The sequence below is a fragment of the Anabrus simplex genome, chromosome 3, assembly GCF_040414725.1.
Source record: "Anabrus simplex isolate iqAnaSimp1 chromosome 3, ASM4041472v1, whole genome shotgun sequence".
Classification (NCBI taxonomy): domain Eukaryota; kingdom Metazoa; phylum Arthropoda; class Insecta; order Orthoptera; family Tettigoniidae; genus Anabrus; species Anabrus simplex.
This window is the reverse complement of record NC_090267.1, coordinates 393,329,154-393,351,268: the sequence shown is the minus strand read 5'-3', so window position 1 is coordinate 393,351,268 and position 22,115 is coordinate 393,329,154.

Genomic DNA, 22,115 nt, shown 5'->3' with positions numbered 1-22,115 from the left:
CATTCTGATTAACATGCCTCACTTTCGCCTGCCCCGCACGCTCAATCACTTCAAACAACAGCTGCACACAGAGAGGTTCAAACACACAGTCTGTTAACAATCACGACACGCAACGACGACTGTTCCTTGGCTCGACTTCAGATGAGTCACGTTAACTCAGTCAACGTGAACTACTTAACACTGACAACTAAACAGCAGTCACTTAACAGTAACAGCTTAACAGTATTAATCAGCATTACGATACTCCTCACAACAACAATTAAATGATTCCAGAATGGTACACACAAATACACACAGTACTCACACATTGTACTAACCTTCGAACTCCAACAACACTCCAACACTGCGGTACTCTGACACTGACTCCGGTGGGACACCGACCACACCAAGCCACTCCGATGACAGCCAGCACTACTGCTGTCCCACTCCCCTAAACTGACTGTCTCTTCGCGGAGAGCCTATTTTATTTCCCTGGTGACTTTTCTAGGTGTGGCAAGGATGAGAACATTCTGATTATTTTTATTTCACCTTCCAGAAGATTCAACAGAAACAAGTCGAAGGGAACAATACGTCGTTATGCCCTCTGGCTGGGAGCACCCAGCTGACTCACTAGTTCCTTCCAGGACAGACCGAAAGGGGCCACAGGAAGAGGGCTGGCACGTAACATTTTTATATTTTAGATTAGCCTTTCTTCAAGCTATGCATGCCTATGCTGGCGGGACCTAGTGTTTACAGTGCACTATGTCTTCTGGTGTGGGCTAGAGCACTGCCTCTGTCACCCATGGCTTTGGTAATATAAAAGTGGCTGAGGTATGAACGATGCTAGTAATGCCATTCATTATACAGCCAGTCCCTGCTATGAATGGTGTGAAAATATTGCTCATAGGGTCGGTTTGTTTATGCATTTCGGTGGGCTTGGCAGACTGATATGTAGTAGCAACTCCTGGCTCAGTGAGGAAAGCAACGGGAAATTACCTCACTCCTCATTTCCCTAGTACGCCTCTTCAGTGATTCCTAGGCCATCTATGACAGCTAATGGTGGAGCTACTGAGGATCCAACAAGCCTTCGGGCTGATAACTGAACATACACATACATGCACTATGCAAGAATGCTATGCAAGGATCATACAAATACAGTAAGTTTCAGCTAACATTTTGTGAATACTATTATAGTCATGTTATAACAGTGTAGGCCAAAATCATTCTCATCATTATCATAATGTATTTCTTACTTTTATTATATCAAAATACTGTATTATTTACAGTAGTAGATGTCTCATTTGTAGAGTATTTCTTTAATTTCTGCACATGTAAATATTGTATTTTCTGGTTAGATGGAAGAGAAAGCATGGCTTTTATCATGCCAGAGAAAATAAATATGATCTTTTCTTCTCTTGGTTCGAATGGGCCTATTTTTGACCACGCTTTTTCAACTGATGGGCTTTGATCTTTGCCCATTTTTCTCGCATTTTCTGTCGATGTAACTCCTTTCTTTCATCTGTCCAGGGGGTACCTTCCGTTTTTTTTTCTTGCTGAAATCCATGGAATTCTTTCAGGGTTACCGTACAGACGTCTATCTTGAAGATCTGATATTCCCCGTTCTTCAATGTCCTTCTCAGTTTCTGTCAGACAAGTGGTACGAATCTTTTTGTTCTACCAGAAGATGAACAGGCGACTGGTCAGTCTTTTGGGAGGCAGTCTTATTATATGGTCATAGAAAGCTACTCTCCTTTCCCTAGCGCAATCATAGAGCTTCTCTCTATGTTCGTGTAGAGCTCGGAATTGTATCGTCTACGGAATTCTTCGTCATCCTTTACCGGACCTAAGATCTTCCTGAGAATTCTCCTCTCTCTGATTTCCAGTTTCTCCATCATACCTCCTCGGTTCAATGAAAGACACTCCATGGCATACAGAGCTTCTGGTCGTATGACTGACGTGTAGTGCTTCAGTTTCAGGTTGTGTGACAGGCACTTTTTGTTATACGGTGAGTGTTCTTTGTCAGTCGGTAGGCCAATTACAACTTGTTGACTGTCATGGATAGTGATGCTCTTTCTGATATGTTGGCTTCAATCCATTCGCCGAAATACTTTCAGTCCTCTATACTATTCTAATAATAATAATGTTATTGGCTTTACGTCCCACTAACTACTTTTTATGGTTTTCGGAGAGCCGAGGTGCCGGAATTTAGGCCCCCGGGAGTTCTTTTACGTGCCAGTCAATCTACCGACACAAGGCTGACGTATTTGAGCACCTCCAAATACCACTGGACTGAGCCAGGATCGAACCTGGCAGGTTGGGGTCAGAATCTATACTATTCTATTTAGCAACCCTGTGCGATGCCTATAGAGTGTCCGCCATACAGGCCAAATCCGGTAATGCCCAGCAGATAGGTTTTCAGATGGTCTCGTGCAGTATTGTAGCGTGCTGTTTTCCCTTCATCTCTACTCTGGATATCTTCTACTGAATGGCGGCCCCAGTAACACTCGTAAAATTTTTCCTTGTCTTAAAACGTCGTGACCGGGCGAGTTGGCTGTGCGGTTAGGAACGCGCAGCTGTGAGCTCGAATCCGGAAGATAGTGGGTTCGAACCCCACTGTCGGCAGCCCTGAAGATGGTTTTCCGTGGTTTCCTATTTTCACACCAGGCAAATACTGGGGCTGTACCTTAATTAAGACCACGGCCGCTTCCTTCCAATTCCTAGGCCTTTCCTGTCCCATCGTCGTCATAAGACCTATCTGTGTCGGTGCGACGTGAAGCAACTAGCTAAAACGTCATGAAATGGGCTGATAGTCATGCAATGGGTGTCGCTCCTTCAAAGACACTATTTCTCAGCAGATATTAGGTGGAGGAATGTCAGCTAGATGATAGTCTGTCACGAGGAGTTGGCTTCAGACACCCTGTTATGAACCTACATCTACAAGCCTCAACAACGTCAACTTGAAGCTTTTTATGATGGTCGGATGGGAAGCAGTATCCATCTTTGCTGCCATCGAAAGAAATAGAAATACATAGTTTAGAAATAAATCTACCCAGCAGATATCCTACTAAGGGCGATACATGTGTCACTTCTGTGCATTAGGCGACATACAGTTGACCTGGGTTTCGTTCACCGGATTTTAAATGGATATATCCACGCGAAATATCTTGAATTTCACTGCCCTCTGTCCGTGTCCCTTCCCGCTCCACCAGATTCAAAGACGTTCCCCACAGCTCCCACACTCACGACAGCACACAATAACCGAACAATTTCTAATCCACCTCCCAACTCCCTTTAACAATATTAGCTTAGTATATCATCAAGTAAAGGTATATTCCAGAACAGGGTGAAGAATCTCTTTACGTCGCACGGAAACAGGTATGTCTTATGGCGACGATGTGATAGGAAAGGCCTACGAGTGGGAAGAAAGCGGCCGTAGCCTTAATTAAGGTACAACCCCAGCATTTGCCTGGCGTGGAAAGGGGAAACCACGGAAAACCGTCTCCAGGGTTGCTGGCAGTGCGAAAGAGTGTCTTGAGAATAAGTTAATATGAAGTGATTTGCCGCCAACTTGACTTACGACGACTTAGCTATGAACAAAGAAATTCTCGTGGTTTTCAGTTTGGACATTTGCTGTTTATATGAACCTGATCTTACTCATTAATTGTGATGTATTTTATTACCAAAGTTTTCGTTTGATTCCAGAACAGGGATGTCTGTTGGCAGCACAAGTGATATGTGTCTGTATATTTTGGATAATAAATAAATAAATAAATAAATAAATAAATAAATAAATAAATAAATAAATAAATAAATAAATAAATAAATAAATAAATAAAGTGGTGATATCAACACGGTTGAATTTCATGCACGTCATAGCAACCTGAACTAGAGCGTTCCTCACTAATTTAATTGATGACCCTTCCCGTACTTTTTTCGCCTTCCTGGGTGCCACCCGAGTAAGCCGAGTCAATCGCATTACGAATAACAATGCTATTGACAGGAAACCTCAAGGTCATAGAGTCGATGACACATGGTCTTGTATCGTAGAAACATAAATATCATAGCAGAATAATTCATTATTCGTCATCACGGTCTCTCATAGATGAAGGTCACCGGAAGACTTTTATCACGGGAACTTGCGTGCCATTCATACTACGTACGCATGAGTAAATTTCCGGATGTTTGCATCTGTTGATAGTGGAGTGTAAATACATTGATGACATTCCTTGCCGATTGAGAAGATGTTGAATTAGATCTAACCAACAGTGGACGGGGTCAGGAGCGGGCAAGGAAGATCTAAAGACTCCAGGTGAAGAACACAGAACGAAAGCAAAGCCATCTCCACACACGCCATAAAGGCCCTTGGAGGAGTGAAAGGTAAAAGCTTCCACTATAAGTAACCTCGTCGCTAACAAGGAACCCTTCCCAATCAACAGCCCAGATATCGAGATGAGTTTCGGTGGACAAGAAGTAGTTTAATCATACGTTCCATATAACAATTCAGCGGTTTATGACGAATAGTTTCGGACACTAACAGAAAGGATAACTTGACCAGAATAAGTTAAATACATGAAAGTGTGGCACAATTTATTGTTTTATAACTTTATGCTCAATGAACACGTGTAGACAAGCAAACCGTAATCATGTCCCACTTTCACCAAAATACAGTACAAACCTTCCTATCGTCAAGGCATGAGACACCGTGGTTAATTGGTTCGAATCCCGTTGGAGGAAAAAGCATTCACAATCAGAATGTTGGCCGGCAGGGTAGGAGAGATGGTGTTACACAATATCTAGTCACTAATCACGAGTGATAATCGGAGGATATCAGAAGTCACGAAAAGGATAGCCGATGGCAAAGACAGCCTTCCAAGATAAAACACATCTGCTGGCCAGCAAACGTAGGCTACAGATATACAAACTTGGAATGTCTTTCCAAAAAACTTTGTATGGAGAGTGCTTCTGTACAGTTGCGAAAACTGGACATTAGGAGAGCAGGAAAAGAAAAGACTAGAGGCAATTGGAATGTGGATCTGGAGAAGAATGCAAGGGATAAGTTGGACTGAAATGAAGAGCAATACCGAAGTCATTAGAGAGATAGCAGAAAAACGGAGTCTGGTAACTGAAATTGGAAAACGGAAAACAAAATTTATTGGTCACATTCTGCGGCATGAGGGGTTCCTTTGCAACATCATTGAAGGAAGAATTGCCGGGAAAAGAGAAAGAGCATGACCTAGAGTGTCTTATTTCAAGAACCTGCTTCTGAGGATGAACTGCAAGACCTACCTTGAGTTGAAAAGACTACCTCAAGATTCAGTAGACATCTATGGCTGCGGTCTTGAGAATATGATGATGAGATTGGGCAGCAAAATTCTGGGTTGGGTTCCAAACCTCTTCGCAGTTTTTATAAGGAGTGAGAACATATGATTCTGTTGGTGGTAAATCGTCCGTCGGATGCGGACGTTAAGCCTTGGATGAACCCCTTGGTTTTATACGAGCAGGCTATGCGCGGACACCGGGTTTCACCCTCTCTCTCCATTATCATCATCTCATACATACAAATGTGAAGTTTGTCATGGGTGGAGACCCACGCCATCTCATCTACGAAAGTAGAAGTGGCTAGCATTCATCATAATTAATATTATCAAGTTCTCTTCGTTGCCTAGAAAGAAGGCTAGAATACGAAACGAAGTACAAATGCTACTATTTGCAAAATACGATTTGTAAATACTTTTTTTTACGCTGCACCTACACAGATAGGTCTTATGGCAACGATGGGATAGGAAAGGCCTACTGTAGGAATGGGAAGGAAGCGGCCATAGCCTTAATTAGGTACAGCCACAGCATTTGTCTGGTGTGAAAATAGGAAACCACGGAAAAACATCTTCAGGGCTGCCGACAGCGGGCTTCGAACCCACTATCTCCCAAATGCAAACTCATAGCTGCGTGACCCTAACCGCACGGTCAACTATATGACTGAAATCAGTATTCGAATAGCAAATGAAATGGCGTATGGCTTTTAGTGCCGGGAGTATCCGAGGACAATTCGAATAGCAACAGAACTTCAATATTATACAGTAATTACATACGTTCATTCCCATGCCTCTTTCTTTATCGAAAAGCTGGACGATCCTTTCTTGAAAACTCATCTCAGCTCATATGGTAGGAAGCTGGCAATATATTACGTTGTTGATCGCTATTACTGTACCTCGCACCGAGCAAGTTAGCCGTGCGATTAGGGGAGCTCAGCTGTGAGCTTCCATTCGGGAGATAGTGGGTTAGAACCCGACTGTCGGCACTGTGGTTTTCCGTGGTTTTCCGTGGTTTCCTCTTTTCACACCAGGAAAATGCTGGGGCTGTACTTTAATTAAGCTCACGGCCGCTTCCTTCCAACGCCTATCCCATCGTAGCCATAAGACATATCTGTGTCGGTGTGTCGTAAAGTAAATTGTGAACAAACTGTACCTCGCAAGAAGAGCAGTACAGGCGCGTTACCGCGTATATATGTAAACGTCAAGCAGTTACTTTGTTTTTTGTTTTTAAATGTTTCTGTCGACGCGACACAACTAGCCAAAACCCTCATTGGCAGATACCGCCCAACTACGACACCCACGGTGTTGTAAAGGGATCGATTTGGAAAGTTTCCTGTTTAGTGGAATACAGTAGTTAGCTCAATGTTCAGCAGCCTTCGCCCCCAGAATGTAACTGGCTCTCACTTTGGAGTGGGCTAAGTGAAGCCCAGGGCCATGTGCCCCTTAGGAATTGGGAATCTCGATTTTAAATTTGTCGACTTCCTGACAGGGAATCGAACCCACGTCCTTCCGGTTCCGCGTGAACCAAGCTCGCCTTGACCGTCTCGGCTAGGCAGCCGTTTGTACTGTAAAGGCAGGACACGCGGTTATTTGCTTTATTACTTGAATGCTGCACTACAGTACGATAAACTAATGTTTCAGCAACTTGCATCATATGATTCTGGGCCGGTTGGTCAGATGGTAGAGCGTTAGGTTTCTGAGCACTAGTTGGCGGATTCGATCCTGGCTCAATTCGATGGTATTTGAAAGTGTTGAAATACGCTAGTCTTGTGTCAGCAGATTTTCTGGCACGTAATTTGAACAAAATTCCGGCACCTCAACAACCGTAAAAGTAGTCAGTGGGGCTTAAAAGTATTATTATTATTATTATTATTATTATTATTATTATTATTATTATTATTATTATTATTATTATTATTATTATTATTATTATTATTATTATTATTATTATTATTTTACAATTTGGTTTACGTCGCACTGACACAGGTAGGTCTTACGCCAACGATGGGATAGGAAAGGGCTAGGAGTGGGAAGGAAGCGACCGTGGTCTTGATTATACTTAACTTTGCCAATCATATCGTCGGTTGGGGTATGCGTTTCAGTGCGCTGACTAATAAGTAATGGCACCTTCTATCTCGGTGAGGAAAATAATGGACATCATTTTCTTCAGTGACGACTAGACTATTTATGACAGGGCCCCTCAGGGTGCATGCGCCTGGTGCATGCACTGTGCACGGTGCAAAAGACGACTTCGCTTGGTTGCCCAGAGTGCAGACCCCCACTCCTCGATTTGGAGCAATAGCGCTGCCTCTCTCACGCCTGTCTCGCTCGCTCACCCTTCTCCCTCTTGCTCACTTGCTCCGTAGCGCTCCAAATCCGAGCCGAGTTGGGCCGAGCTTAGCCGAGTAGCCCAGAGACGAAGCGTTGGTCCGAGCCGAGCCGAGTGGAACCGATGCACTGTGCACAGGAACTCTGCGCCGTTGTTTGCACGCGTGAGAGGCTCTGATCTATGACATTGATGTTTACGTAATGTCAAAGTGCGAAAAATGTACCTAAAATGTAGTAAATATCTGTGAAATAAAAAAAAACCATGACACTGAAGCCCAGGCCACCACTGCTCAGCCCGAAGGCCTGCAGATTACGAGGTGTCACGTGGTCAGCTCTATCGTTGCCTTCGTAATATACAATGCCTGGAAATGCTGGCCAGCTGATGAGGTCGCGGTGTGTTTCAGAATACGCCGCTAGATGTCAGGTTTATGGGCTGACCAACACAATGCTCCTAGTTGGGGAAAAACACAAATATGTTGATATTCACCAGACTCGTGAAAATACTGTAAAGAAGGTGAAAAATACACAAAATGAAGATTTTTGAATCACACAATACTTAATATATTACGGACCGTCATTTTTTCCGTACGCTACTAACTACTCTGCAAGAAATAGTGATTTTTAATCACCATTACTGGCAATTTTTTCAATTTCATTTATCCTCTTCTGTAAGTTTGTCATTTTCACCTACTTCTCGGACTTTAATTCTTCCAGTTTCTGTCTTAGCTTACAAATTATTTTTATGCCTTCTTAATCTGTTTACCCCCCAGGTCGGTTTTTCCCTCGGACTCAGCGAGGGATCCCACCTCTACCGCCTCAAGGGCAGTGTCCTGGAGCTTCAGACTCTGGGTCGGGGTATACAACAGGGGAGGATGACCAGTACCTCGCCCAGGCGGCCTCACCTGCTATGCTGAACAGGGGCCTTGCAGGGGGATGGGAAGATTGGAAGGGATAGACAAGGAAGAGGGAAGGAAACGGCCGTGGCCTTAAGTTAGGTACCATCCCGGCACTTCCAGGATGGCTGAGGTGGGAATCGAACCCTCCTCACTCAGTTGACCTCCCGAGGATGAGTGGACCCCGTTCCAGCCCTCGTACGACTTTTCAAATTTCGTGGCAGAGCCGGGAATCGAACCCGGGCCTCCGGGGGTGGCAGCTAATCACACTAACCACTACACCACAGAGGCGGACTATAAATTGACTTCCTTAACAAAATAAGGTTCCCTCTGTTTCTATTATATTTAGCTCTTCGGGATGCTTTTAGAGGTGGGGTATATACTTGAATTCCTAATTCTTTCGTAGAAGTTTGAGGAGTTTCTTCGTAGGTGACACTGTCATTGTTTGAAATTCTTATGTTTTTACATTAGACTAATCTGGAGGTAGGATAACTTATGCGTTTGGTACATTTTTGTTTATGAGTGAGGTAATCACTAAACACGGATGGTACTTTATCTGGAAGAAGCCTCTTCTTTGTGGTGCTAACACTAAAAGAGCACCGAAAGTGCGTAGCAAGCATTTCCTGGAATCAGGACCTAGTTTTTCACCTTGCCTCGAAACGGAAATTTTCCACTTCTCGAGTAAACTTGGATCCACTACACCACAGAAGCAGGCCAATTATTTTACTATAATCTGAAAATTAAACGAGCTGACACAATTTTGTAAAAATAATTGCCGAAATAGGTACAGAAATGTCACATTCCTCACATAATATGTAAAATATATGAAACACGGGTATATTAACCATATCAGAACCACAATTCGCTGACACTTTTCGTTTTCAGTTGTCTACAAGTAAAGGAATTGAGTACGGTATGTAGTCTAATTATATAAAAATCCGGGCCCTGCTGATGATGTTAGGGATTCAACCAGCTGAGGACTCAATAGCAACGATAATGGTCACTTTCTTTCTTTCTTTCTTTCTTTCTTTCTTTCTTTCTTTCTTTCTTAATCCGTTTGACCTCGCCCAGGCAGCCTCACCTGCTAAACAGAGGGCTTGTGGGAGGAGGGGAAGATTGGAACGGATAGACAAGGAAGAGGGAAGGAAACGACCGTGGCCTTAAGTTAGGTACCATCCCCGGTATTTGCCTGTAGGTGAAGGCGGAAACCGCGGTAAATCACTTCAAGGATGACTGAGGTGGGAATCGACCCACCCATCCCCTCTACTCAGTTGACCTCCCGAGGCTGAGTGGACCCCGTTCCAACCCTCGTACCACTCTTTTCAAATTTCGTGGCAGAGCCGAGAATCGAACCCAGACCTCGTGGGGGGGGGGGGGGCAGAAGCCAATCATGCTAACCACTACACCGCAGAGGCGGGATAATGGTCACTAACGGTTAAAATCACTGCATCATGTTTGATACGGTAGGGAGTTTACAATGTCTCATTTCTTTCTTTAAAAATATGTTGCTGTGTGAAGAATAAGGTGGCTTTAGGTCTCACTTGTCCCCGGTGTTCTCCGCACAGGCACACCAAGTTATCTCAGAGTAGATAATAAATATTTGCCCTCGTCAAATAGTATCATTATAAGACCATACACTTCTTCCGTATTCAGTTGTCCAAGTTATCGTATGCAAGTTAGAACAATTTGTTCATATCAGAAAGCATACGCTCTTAGATTTCCCTTGCATCTGTCATTAGAGAGAGACATATTTCAATGAGCATATGTGTTAGACGGACTTTAAAAATGTGTACAAGTTTCCTCGTAATATAATCTTCTTCTTCCTGGCCTTTCTGCAACTACATGGGTCGGCACTATATGTGGATTAAGCCCATTTTTACAGCCGGACGCCAACCCTATGTGGAAGGATGTATTCACTATTGCGTTTCTCTACCGTGGTTTTGTAGTGTGATGTGTTGTATGTAAATGAAGATGTGTATTAAGACGAACACAAACACCCAGAACCCAATACGATTAAAATCCCCGGATCGGCCGGAAATCGAACACGAGGTCCTCGAAACCGACGGCTACAACGCTGTCCACTCAGCCTAGCAGCCGATATTCCTTGTAATATCATATGTATCAAGGGTAGACTTTGGTTATAATTTATCTCTTTAGTTATTGCATAAGTTAATGTAATTAGCAAGTTTGCTACACGGAACGGGCCATGCAGCTGTGGCCTTGTATTCGAGAGACAGTGAGTTTGGACCCTACCCGCCGGCAGCCCATCCACACCTTTTACTGGGACTTTTCCGGTTCTCGAATCAAGTATTTCTGATGAGGGTCCCAACTACAACCCCTAAATACCCACCCTCAATAATCATAACCATTCGAAGAGATCTGTCACCTTTATCTTCGATTTTCTTAATCTGATTAACATGGCCCCGTGGTTCAGGGGTAGCGTGCCTGCCTCTTATCCGGAGGCCCCAGGATCGATTCCCGACCAGGTTAGGGATTTTTACCTGGATCTAAAGGCTGGTTCTACGTGATTTCTATTGAGGAGCTATCTGGCGGTGAGATAGCGGCCCCGGTCTAGAAAACCAAGAATAACGGCCGAGAGGATTCGTCGTGCTGACCACACGACACCTCGTAATCTGCAGGCCTTCGGACTGAGCAGCGGTCGCTTGGTACGGCATGGCCCTTCGGGCCTGTTGCCCCGTGGGATTTGGTTTGGTTTAATCTGATTAACCCTGGAACCGTACACCGGGGTGCCCCAGGAAATTTTTAAATCGCAATAATTTGGTGTTCGCAAACCCTCCATGACTTTTCTTTGATGTTCGTACTCTCTCGGCTCGTCCAGTAATTCTAACGAGTGACGACTGCTTGTATATTAAAACATCTCTTTGGGGCATACAGTTCCCCGGTGTACAGTTAATGAAACTTTATTTCTTTGTAGCCAGTTTGGCTTTTCATACTGTTTAATACGTACCTTTGTACTTTGCATGAAGAGTGTTTGAAATATATTGCCTTAAAAGTGGTAAACAGATTGTACCGGAATCATATAGGTCTGAGCCAATATCCTTGATGAATTTATCGATACTCTAGACGGCGATGGAAATAACCGTTGTTGAAGAAGATGATGCGATTGAATATACATATTTTCCCTTGGTTCTTCAGATAAACTTATTTTCACGTTGGTAGAAGAATTAATGAGATCCTGGGTATGACGAGGACTGGAAATCCCACCAACACGCAGAGGAATCCGCCTTTCTATTGTGTAAAAATGGTATATTCGATACCAGTGAGCCAACACCAGTCAGTCTCAGGTCTGGAATAAGTAATGACTGTCCAAATAGTCTATTATGGGCTTATGGGCTTTAGGGCCATGTTTTTTTTAATTTCACCGATATTTACTACATTTGAGGTACATATTTTGCACTTTGACATTAGGTAATCATCAATGTCATAGATTAAAAAAAAAATTAAAAAACATGTACGGGAATTGCACCCAAATTTTTAAAAGTGAACCTTACAGTAGTACCAAAAGCCAAAAGATGAAATTTTTTAATGCGACCTTTTTATTTTATTTCATTACCAGCTATTAGAGTGCTGTTCTAATTTGCAAATATATATTCACAGTTTGAAAATAATCCCTTTCACTGATTTCATGAGAATTTAAAATGAATTGTAAGTTTGAATGGTGTAAAACACGTGTTTCTTTTGTGGGGTACTCAGTGGCCCCGGTGCCCCTGAAACATAGGTGATCGGTTCCAGAGCTAATCCAATGAAGATCTTTCCTTATGTTAACATCTAGATACAGTTCTTACAGTGATCCCATTGAGTTACTTTCATCAATACAGTAATTAAAATATAGCGGACATTTCACTTTGGTGAAACTTACAACCTGACTCTTCATCCCGCTTGTCTGCTGTCCCACAGGATACAGGCTGCCTTAATCTTCAAGGTAAGTGACTTTTTTGAAATTTGTGTTCATACTTCTCACTTAAGGCGACACTCCGGAGATAAAAGGATATTTTTACCTACTGCATGGATTTTCACGAAACTTGGTGGGAATGTCACCTACATACTGTGAAAGTAGAGATATCACGAACATTTCTTTCATATACCGGTACAATTATTAGTTTTTCCAAAAATATTTTTTTGAAACTTTTAATTCCATTTTTTCATGAAATTTAATCAACATGTTAATGTAAATTCATAATTAGGTAGATAATATTTCTTTTAAAAGCACTACTAATCGATTTTTCGGTACATAATTTATATAAGGAGATATATCGTACTCAAGTTTGTGTAGTTTTTACATTATCATTATAGACTGTTATGCCTTTCAGCGTTCAGTCTGCAAACCTCTGTGAATTTACTAAACGTCGCCACAATCCTCGATTTGCAAGTAGTGTTGTGGCCTCATTTAGTTCTATACCTCTTATCTTTAAATCGTTAGAAACCGAGTATAACCATCGTCGTCTTGGTCTACCTCTACTTCTCTTACCCTCCATAGCAGAATCTATTATTCTTCTGGGTAACCTATCCTCCTCCATTCGCCTCACATAACCCCACCACCGAAGCCGGTTTATGCGTACAGCTTCATCCATCGAGTTCATTCCTAAATTAGCCTTTTATCTCCTCATTCCGAGTACCCTCCTGCCATTGTTCCCACCTGTTTGTACCAGCAATCATTCTTGCTACTTTCATGTCTGTTACTTCTAACTTTTGAATAAGATATCCTGAGTCCACCCAGCTTTCGCTCCCGTAGTTTTTACGTTCTAAAATTTTAAACTTAAAAATCCCTATTACTTGAAAAAATTCTGCAATCAAAAATTCCATACGCAGGTTTCTTAATATAGGCGTGATACATATACCATAGAAATTTTGTTACATTTAGCAGAGTATTATGGGAGAAAAATGGGATTTAAATGTCAAATTACAATTGGTAAACGAAGCATTATTATACTGATAAAGTGTTTGAATTCAGCCGAATAACTTCGTGACAAGAAAAAAGAAAATTATTCCTTTCAATTTCAGTCATTAAAAAATTTCACCCCAAAATGACCAAAATATCGATTTTTTTATCCCCGGAATGTCGCCTTAATTGGTCACTGACATCTGCAAAACAGCTGTTATTCCATTCCGTTTAAACAGAGGATTCACCACCCATTGTTGTAATCAGCTTGCGGGCAATTTTTATAATCGATCACAAGCAGCGGTAATCCCTTTCCCGAAAGTTGAAATATTTAAGTTTGAAAATTCCCATCATTTAAAAATAAGTGGCTTAGTTACTAACAGTTGATACACGTATGTTATTTACTTGGATATCAGAATTTAGAGTCGACCTGGGTATGCTATTTTCGACACAACCACGAATATTCTTCTTCTAGGAATGTTTCCACTAGTGAAAAAATGCTTTAAAATGAAACAAAACCCAGGGGAACATCTCGCAGCCCGACGATTGAGATATACTGCCACCTACAATAGAAAGAAAATGCATTTACTTTCAAATGGATATAAGAAACATGTTTCACCGAGCTCGATAGCTGCAGTCGCTTAAGTGCGGCCACTATCAGTATTCGGGAGATAGTAGGTTCGAACCCCACTGTCGGCAGCCCAGAAAATGGTTTTCCGTGGTTTCCCATTTTCACACCAGGCAAATGCTGGGGCTGTACCTTAATTAAGGCCAAGGCCGCTTCCTTCGCACTCCTAGCCCTTTCCTATCCCATCGTCGCCATAAGACGTATCTGTGTCGGTGCTGTAACCGTACAACTAGGTTACAGATTCCATTCAGTATTTATTATTATTATTATTATTATTATTATTATTATTATTATTATCATTATTAACCCGATTCATTAGATTTATATATTCTGTTTCTCATCATTTAGACTGTAATAATTAGGTATCACGTATATTATTGTATTTCATCATAGGTTAAGTGAATATGTTTGTAATTATTCTGTATTGTAGTAAGTGAGATTTGTTGGTTTCATATTGTCATGCTGTGGCTTGTAACTTTGGCTAGATGAGCTGGCATAGTATTTTGCAATCGAGGCTATGTTTAACTGTGCAAGGAGTTTTCCCGGTGACGCATTCGGCATAGTCATTCCCGAACCGCTTGGGTACGCTTAGACGACACATGACTGATGACATCAGTGCGTGGACACGTGATTGCGACCAAGTGTCAGTATTCGCCAGCTACTGTATGTTGAAGTGGAAGGGATGAACAGTGAGTGGGGAGATGAGTCGTCATCGCGAGGTGATATAAGGTGATGCTTCGATGGGGAGAGGTATTCTGTTCGTACTCAGTTCATAAGCAGTTCATATCGTGCAGATCATATGTAACAGTCAGATGTATCAAATGGAAGAAGTGGTCTTAGTGTGATGGTCAGAGCTAAGAGTTGTGTTTGAAGAGGTAATCATCGAGGAAGTCTACAAGTGGTGCTTGTATCCGAGCAGAGACGGGTACTATGCTGATAAAGAAACATCATCTTCTTGTGAGGATGGACTTCACAAGATGTCTCCATAATATTTTCAAATCTCTTATAATATATTGAGTGGACGTAATTACATTGGAGCTCCCTACACGCGTACATGGTATGTAGGCCAACTCCTTGTGACATAAGAAGATTACAACAGACGGCTCCCGACTTCAGCTCACAGGTTTTCCCAAGAATTTTCAAGTTCAACAGCGGTGTATGCAGACAACAGGTAATTGAAGCATCAGACATGTTATGCATTCATAACATGAAGAAGAGTGTAATCAGCGGCGATATCACATCTCACTTCAAGTTCATGCCAATAGCTTTTTTGTTTAGATTAAATTTTCCTTTTCTTAGTACCGCAAATCTCACAATATATTTCTTTAGTTAAATTAAAAGACGTCAATGATTGTTCATTGTGACGTAAATTATAGTCATAAACTCAGTTTTATTTTAATTATAATAAGTGATTCCAGTTCCATGTACAATCCTCAATTGTGGAAATGCAACAGTAATTTAATATTGTCCTGATCCATATCCCTGTATATTGCCAGATATGTGAGTTTATCACCTCACACCTTGAGATAATTGATATAAGAGGTATGCTCTACCGAATTTTGTTGTTTTTCTTAAAAAAGCAACTGGCGCTCAAACAAATGTTATGTATATTGTGTGAAGGAGATGTAAGTATAAGAGTAGTGGTCAGAGTAGCCACAACGTGTCGCCAGCAACGTGGGACTCGAAAGGTTCAGAAAAAGTGTTTCTGAATGGCAATATACATGGATCAGTTCTTTTAATGAGTACGCACATGTTAAATTCACCGAGTAATGTTAGAAAGGTCATTTTGTTGAAGTTTGTATATAAGGGGTAATGTCAGAGGAATTGCAAGGGGAAATAGCTTTGAGATCGCGAAAAATTAGTAGGAAACCGAAGATGGACAAGGATAGCAATATGCAGTCAGGTGATGAGGCTGAGGTTATTGTGTACAAGGAAATCCAAGGTGGTAACATAAATAAGAAGTTGGTGACTAAGGTGGGACCTGCTGAAAGTCAGAAAATAGTAGAAACTGAGGAAAACGCTGTCACGCAAGATCAAAGTAAAGGGGTGATTGACCTGGGTTTATTTAATTTGCTGATGTCCAAAATGACTGAGCAGAATAATGCCATTAGTGAGAAAATTGAATCTCAGAGTAATATTATGAGTGAGAGAATTGAATCTCAGAATAATATTATGAGTGAGAAAATTGAATCTCAGAATAAAAGTATGAGTGAGAAAATTGAAGCGGTCATTAGTGAGAAAATTGAATCTCAGAATAATATTATGAGTGGGAAAATTGAAGCTCAGAGTAATGTCATAAATAGTATTAATAAGAAGATCGATGATGTTAGTAATAAGATAGATCATAAGGTGTTAGAAATAAGTAAGCAAATTAATAATTTAGAAAGTAAGGTAAATAGGGAGTGTAGTGACATCAGAGCTGAGATGGAATTGGGTCGGAGCAATCTCCATACGGAAATAGAGCAAATTAGTGAGACATGCATCAAACAGATTGATGAATTAGGCGCCAAGATCGAGTCTAATAAAGGAGAAATCAATGAGTTAGTAGAAGAAAGGTTTGAAAAGATAACCAATACAGTGGGGCAAGAAACTAGGAAATGTATTAGTAGGGTAGAACATGTGGAAAGAAAACTTGGAGAAGTAGGTGATCTAGAGAGTGAACAAAAATCATTATCACAGAAGGTGAGAGAATCGGAAGAAAAGTTGCAGGAGGAATTAAGAAAAATTCAAGAAAAGGCTGAGGAAACAGTGGAAGAAAAATTTCTGAGTTGCCAGAGAGTACTCCAGCAAGAAGTGCGTGATAGTAAGAATGTACGTGAGATAATTGTAAATAATGGTTTAATCACTAGAGATCATGATTTACCTAAGTTTTCTGGGAAAGAATTTAACCCGATGGAATTTATGAGAGTAGTAGAGAAGAAATTTGCTGTTCAATTAAGAGACAATATTATTAGCTGGGAAACTGTATTGGAGATCTTATCTAATGCTTTCGTAGGAGAGACTAAGTCTTGGTTTCAAGTATATAAAAGCTCGATGTCTAGTCTAACTGAATTTAAGGAGAAATTCATGGCTAAATTTTGGAGTGAAGGTGTTCAGAGTAGAGAGAGAGAGAGAGTAATGTTTGGCAGGTATAATTCTAACGAGGGTGTTAGAATGACTGAATACTTTTTGGCTCATGTGTTGGTGTGGAGAAATTTAGAATGTATTGGACCTGAGGCTGATATAGTTAGACTTATGGCTAAGCACTATCCCGATAGAATAAGAGAAGCTGTTTGTATGCAAAGAGTGGAGACTATTAAGGAAATGGAGATTTTGTTGGAAAGTTTTGATGCTTTAGGTAGTAGCTTGAATAATAGTAGAACACTAAATAGGAATGTAGAAGGAAGGGGTGACCAATCTAATAATCAGGACAGGCCTATGAATAATCGTAACTACAGAAGAGAATATCAGGAGAGACCTAATAATAATTTCCACAGGGAGAGAAATTATCAAAATAGTTCGGAAAATTTCAGGACTGGGAGGCGTGATTATGGTAATCAACCAGAAGCTGGGAGGCGGGAGAATACAGGCCATAATAATTATAATAATGAAGCTAGAGGAACTAGGCAACAGGGGAGGCCGACTGAGGTGTGTAACCAACAAGTCGTCACCGAACCAAGTACTTTAAACGCGCAACGGACTGTATAAACAGGTCACTGAGACAGTCCGTAAATGGTGAGTTCACGTATAAGGTAGATAAGTATGGCAATGTCGACCAGCCTATAGTTGTAAGTGAACATGATTGTGACCTAAGTAGCAATAATTCAAATATTTTAAGTGACGACTTAATCGTAGACAATAAATTTTATAAGTGTAATTTAAATTTAGATATAAGGCAAGATTTGTTAAGTGATCTTATATTATGTAATGAGGATAATTTAAGTAGTGTTACTGTTACACCGACGATTGAACTGCTGATATGGGGCAGAAAAGTTAAGATTTTGTTGGACTCTGGTAGTGAGAAGTCATGTGTAAATTCCAAGCTGTATGAGGAAGTTTTGAGAGAGAAGTATGAGGTAGCGGAAATTCCAGTGAGGAATACGTTCATCGTAACAGCTGTTGGAAACAAGTCTCAAAGAGTGAATAAACAAATAGCTGTCCCCATTAGCATAAGTGGAGAATGTATTTTCCAACCATGCTTAGTTGTGCCTAATTTAGTTTATGCCGTTATTTTAGGTACTGACTGCTTAACGTGTCACAAGGCTAAATTAAATTTTGATCTGTGTAATGTCAATCTTATTTGGGGAAAGAGTAGCAGGGAAGTCAGTTTACCATATGATGTTTTGTCAGAAATTAGTGCGAATAAAGTGTGTTCTAGTACGGAAGGATCTTGTGAAATTCCTAATATGAGGAAAAATATTGATGTGTGCCATGTGTCTATACAGAGAGATTCTAGAGATGAATTGTATGAGACAGTGGAGAAATGTAATTTAGCGGAAAGTCAGAAGGACGAATTGTGTGAATTATTGATATCACATAGTGATGTTTTTAGCGATCGGCCTGGTAGAACACATCTTTACGAACACAAATTTAATGTTATTGATAACTCAACTTTTGTAGGACCGAAATATCCCATTCCGTTAAAATACGCTAGCGCTGTTGAAGAGCAGATTGACATTATGCTAGATTATAATATAATTGAACCATCATGTAGTCCTAATTTAAATCCACTTGTTATTATACCTAAGAAGGATAACACGGTAAGACTGTGCATTGATGGCAGATTAATGAATATGAGGATAGAAGCCGATCAGCAAAGGGCGGAGACGGTAGAGGAACTTATTCAACGTTTTGAAGGTAGAAAATGGTTTTCTACTTTTGATTTGTCGTCATCTTTCTGGCAGATTCCACTTAGAGAAAGTGACCGTCCACTTACGGCTTTTGCATACAAGAATTGCTTGTATCAGTTCGCCAGGGTGCCCTTCGGGACCCGTACTTCATCTGCAGCATTAATTAGAGCCATGAATAAAGTATTAGGGAGAGATACGGATAGTTTTGTGACCATGTACATCGATGACATTGTTATAGCATCCCACACGTTTGAGGAACACATGAAACACTTACAGATTGTTCTACATAAAATCAGGGAAGGGGGATTTACATTAAAACTGAGTAAATCGACATTGTGTTCACAACAGATCACATTTTTGGGACACACTGTATCTGAACAGGGGGTAAAACCGGAACAGACGAGATTAGACAAGATAAACAACACTCCTACTCCACGTAATGTTAAGCAATTGAAATCTTTTCTGGGAATGTGTAATTACTTTCGACGTTTTGTGGGTAAATATTCTGCGCTGTTAGAGCCGTTTCGTGAGCTATTGAAAGGAGGTGCGAAGTGGAAGTGGAGGAAAGAACATGATGAGGCTTTCCAGAAGTTGAAGGATGGATTTAATGAAGCTGTTATGTTGAGATATCCTATGTCAGATCGTGAATTTATTCTCATGACTGATGGTTCAGAGAAGGGAGTTGCTGGATGTTTATGTCAGAGAGATGATAACGGCAATTTAGGCATAGTTTCCTTGGCAAGTCGTGGGCTCAGTATGGCAGAAAAGAGATATACGATCACTGAGATTGAATTTCTTGCAATCATGTATTCATTAAGTAAGTTTAGAATGTATGTTTTAGGTAATAAATTCGAGATATGGACTGACCATCAGGCCTTGGTATTCTTAAATACTTATAAACTAACTAGTAATCGTATGACTCGTTGGATTTTAGCCATAAGTGAATATGATTTTAAGATACGTCATATTAAAGGGAAAGATAATGTTATGGCTGACTTTCTCAGCAGGTATCTCCCTAAGGAGGAAAATACTGTCTCTTTAGAGGTGAAAGAAGGTATTTTGATTTGTGTTGGCTCGATGACTGATAATACTGCAGAAAGAGATAGACTGCGTTATCTGTTGTCCGAGCAGGAAAGAGAAGAAGAGTTGGCGGGACTGTTGACCTCGCTTAGAGATAAGGAACCAGGTACTGTTCTTGTGAACGGTAAATTTACGTATAATTTATGTAATGGTTTTCTCACTCGGAAATGTTATTCTGGGAAGTTCAATGTATGTGTACCTAAAGCCCTACAAGAGGATATGATTTGGTTTTATCATAAGGAGCTGGGTCATTTTGGAGCAAATAAGGTCTTATATGCTATTCAGGGTAACTTTGTGTGGAGGAATATGGGAAGGCACGTGAGGAAAATACTCGCTACGTGTGATCTCTGCCAACGCTCTAAGCACCCGACTAGACTTCTAGAGGGGCCCAGGCAGGCTGTTATTGTTGACAGACCCGGGAAGCTTATTAGTGTTGATCTGTTTGGACCGTTAGTCAAATCCAGATATGGTTACCAATTTGTTTTTGTCTTGATTGATGCCTTCAGCAAATATGTCAAGATGTACCCATTGAGGAAAGCTACAGGGAGGGGTTGTCTCAAACAGGTCGTGGACAGATATATTCCTGAGTTCGGATGTCCCCTCAGAATATTATCTGATCATGGCAGCCAGTTTATTTCGAAGATCTGGAATACCAAACTAAATGAACTGGGGATCAAAACTATATTTTCATCGGTACGTTGCCCGCAAAGCAATATGGTTGAAAGAACGATGCGTGAAATAGGACGTATATTTAGGGCATATGTGCATGACAAACACAACTCGTGGTTTTCACAGTTGAGTAATGTCGAACGTTGGTGTAATATCACGTTGCACGAGTCCACTGGATTTACGCCCTATGAAATTCATCACGGCAGGAAGCCTACTGATGAAATTGCGAGTATGTTAGGCTTGGACTTGGGAGAGGAGAAAACTAAGGATTTTTATATCCAGCTGGCTAGGGAGAATTTAAAGAAAGCAGGAGATAAACGTATTCGCCAGCAGAAAAAGACTAAATTGGATGAATTTGAACTTGGTGACAAGGTTTTACTCAGAGTACCACTTCCGTCATCAGTAGAAGCTGGTCAATTTTCTAAGTTTTTCTTGTTATATCAGGGATACTTCACCGTAGTGAAACGGATTGGGAAATGTGCTTATTCATTAGAAGACAAGGAAGGAAATATCGTAGGCACATACAATATAAGAAATCTTAAGAAATATATCATGTGAGTTTGTTGATAAATTTTCATTATTATGTTAATTCACCATATTTTATGAAGCTGGCATTGCGAACAGGACTTCAGTGAAATTAGCGTGTGTTGTGATATTAAGTGAGGCACGGCAGTGCAATAAACTCCAGTGCTTGGAGACAGTGTATATACTGAAATGTCTTCGAGAATTACTTTTGAACACTCAATGAACGTTTGAAACGACAGAAGTGAGAAAGAAATGTAATCTGTATGTAAATAATACTGGATAATCAAAGTGAAAATGATAATTGATAAATGTTTTATATGTGTAACAACGAACATCCAGATGGATGATACTATGTACCAAATTTGTAAAGGGCATTTTTATACATGTATCTATGGTGTACTCGATTTCAGGTGATTGTGTAGATATTTCATGAATCAATCGATTCATTTAATCGATTATTTCATGAGGGAGGCGTTCTGTAACCGTACAACTAGGTTACAGATTCCATTCAGTATTTATTATTATTATTATTATTATTATTATTATTATTATTATTATTATTATTATTATCATTATTAACCCGATTCATTAGATTTATATATTCTGTTTCTCATCATTTAGACTGTAATAATTAGGTATCACGTATATTATTGTATTTCATCATAGGTTAAGTGAATATGTTTGTAATTATTCTGTATTGTAGTAAGTGAGATTTGTTGGTTTCATATTGTCATGCTGTGGCTTGTAACTTTGGCTAGATGAGCTGGCATAGTATTTTGCAATCGAGGCTATGTTTAACTGTGCAAGGAGTTTTCCCGGTGACGCATTCGGCATAGTCATTCCCGAACCGCTTGGGTACGCTTAGACGACACATGACTGATGACATCAGTGCGTGGACACGTGATTGCGACCAAGTGTCAGTATTCGCCAGCTACTGTATGTTGAAGTGGAAGGGATGAACAGTGAGTGGGG